This window comes from Solea solea, chromosome 16 (genome assembly GCF_958295425.1).
Source record: "Solea solea chromosome 16, fSolSol10.1, whole genome shotgun sequence".
Taxonomy (NCBI): Eukaryota; Metazoa; Chordata; class Actinopteri; order Pleuronectiformes; family Soleidae; genus Solea; species Solea solea.
The window spans coordinates 1320001-1322500 of NC_081149.1; the positions used below are offsets into that span (position 1 = coordinate 1320001).

Sequence of the window (2500 nt, forward strand, 5' to 3'; positions counted from 1 at the left end):
ACATGATCCACACACGTGTGTACAGATTTGTGTCACGGCAACATAAACACACTTGAAACACACAGGTGTGACAGAAACGTGAAATGTTTCAGGTGTCCTGCTGCCCACATTCCACAGGGAGGTGTGACCTGGGTGTGTCAGCGGAGTTTTACTACACCTGGAGGAGGTGGCTTCACCGCTGGTATGACAGGTATGACACAGGTATGGAGCATTAAACACATTGTTGCACAGGGAGGAGCTGGAGAGTTTTTATATACTATATTTTATAGTGTGTACTGTTGTCCTGTTGTTATACAGTATATTAACAGGGGGCGCTGCTGCACCCTCTTTCTTTGCTTGTGTGCCCTCTTACCGAAATGCAGATTTAGCTCACTTTACACTACATAAAACATTTTCCTGTAAAAATATCCAATCAGTGTTTGCTAAAACATGCATAAATAAAAGTGTTAAACAGACAGTCAGACTTCTTCTTAAACACCTTTAAATGTTCTTTGATATTTAAACTTACTCTCCCACCACAGAAAGGCTTGTTTTGATGTTTGCATGGTTTTTATTGTGAATTATAAATCGTCATGCATCCAAACAAACACTTTTACTTAGAAATGATGTCAAATATCATCACAAATGTTGTTATTGCTTGAGGCTAATGTTGCCCACCTCTACTCTTCTTTTTCACTTGTGTGTGGATTATTCATTCATTCATTTATTCATTCATTCATTCATTCATTCATTCATTCATTCATTCATTGTCTACCGCTTTATCCTCCACATGTGGTTGTGGGAGCTGCTGGAGCTAATCCCACCTGACAGGACAGGTCACAGCCATGGAGTTGGACTTTGGGAGGAAACTGGAGAACCAGAGAAAGTGCTCTGTGTGCAGACTGGAGACTTATGTGGATTATCTAGTTTATACTAAGACATTGCCACTGGAAAATCCTGTTATTTGATTGCATCTGATGCACCAACATTGTCTAAATGTCCACGACTGAATGAACTAAAAACTATTCTGTGAGTTCTTTGCTCCAGAACAGTTTCCGCTCTCTCGTATCAGGGTGAAGGGCGTGTGTCAGTGACAGGAGTCTCACTCTACAGGTTTAACAGCCATGAAATATGCTGCTACATTCCCTCACTGTGACTACACGGCTCCACCCTGCCCTCAGACATGGCGCCCACTCAACTTCAGTTTCATTGATTGATTCTTTGATTGAGTGATCTGTGCTCAGGTGAGGACACATTTATCATGCACACGCACACACACACGCACACACACAGACACACACACACACCCTTGTCGACTTGTGCCTTGATCTATTTGAGTTACAAAACGACAGAATAGAAGTCACTGACAGAGGACACAGTATTAAACGGTGATGCTAGAGAGACAAGACTCTCAGTCACTCACACCAGAGAAGGACAGAGAGACAGCTCAGATGTTCATAAAGGAGGAGGAGTCTGCAGCCATTAGCCTCTTGCTGGTTGGACAAAAAAATGACAATAGAGTGGACTAAGAAAGCCAACGATGCAGTAGCTAGTGTTTGTCCAGAGAGGCAGTAGAATTGTATCTTTTCAATATTTGCACCTGGATCAACAAATAACATGATGACACTTACTCTTATAAACAAGTTACACTTTAATCTGCTGTGTGTGTGTGTGTGTGTGTGTGTGTGTGTGTAAGCCGTCAACAGTCTCTGCTTCTTCAGAGTCACAGACACAGTTGTCGTCGTGAGCATGGGTCACAGTTACCCTGGTCCACCCTGGACTCAGGACTCATGTGAATCAGCGGTCTCTTACCCTCCTTCTCCTCCAAACAGACTAGGCGTGGTCAGCACTGTGGACATTCTAAAGAGAGAGATAACATGGTCCAGTTATCTGAATCAAAGGAAAACATCAAATAAAAGCAGAACGAAAAGAAGCTTCAACATCAGATCTGCTCACATGATCCTCACAGTGATCAGGTCTCTAAACCCAGACCACTTCCCTCTCCTCCTCCTCCTCCTCCTCCTCTCTGACTGCTCACACACATGTTCTAGGTCCAATTACAACACCTTTGATTAGAATATCCTGATCCAGGTGAAGGAGAAACACTGATGTTAGAGGCGACTGTCTTTAGTTTCTGTGTGTGGATGTTAACCTATCAACAGGTGGAGGCTGATGAACCCACACACACACACACACACACACACACACACACACACACACACACACACACACATGTTCCCAGCATCCAATCAAACCACAGTGCTGTGTGTGTCTGTGGTGATTACAGCAAGTGGATTTAACACTTCAACACAGACATGAGGCTCATTTTAATCATATCTGTACAGATATATGGAAGTACATATGTATATATGTACTTACATACTGTATATAAGTATGTACATATATACATATATATATATATATATATATATATATACAACACAGTGTGTGTGTGTTTGTGTGTGTGTCTGTGTGTGTCTGTGTGTGTGTGTGTGTGTCTGTGTGTGTGTCTCTGTGTGTG

At 42.4% G+C, this 2500-nt stretch overlaps 1 protein-coding gene across 2 annotated transcripts in view; it reads right to left on the reverse strand.

Annotated features, from left to right (window-relative positions):
- Window positions 1–419: 419 nt before the first annotated feature.
- The window catches only part of si:dkeyp-72e1.9 (syntaxin-binding protein 4), a 74395-nt gene continuing 72314 nt past the window's right edge, over window positions 420–2500 (reverse strand). For both annotated transcript variants that reach the window (XM_058653227.1, XM_058653228.1), the window contains exon 19: window positions 420–1839. The gene's annotated coding sequence lies outside the window, so the exon portion shown is untranslated. The remainder of the gene's footprint in view (window positions 1840–2500) is intronic.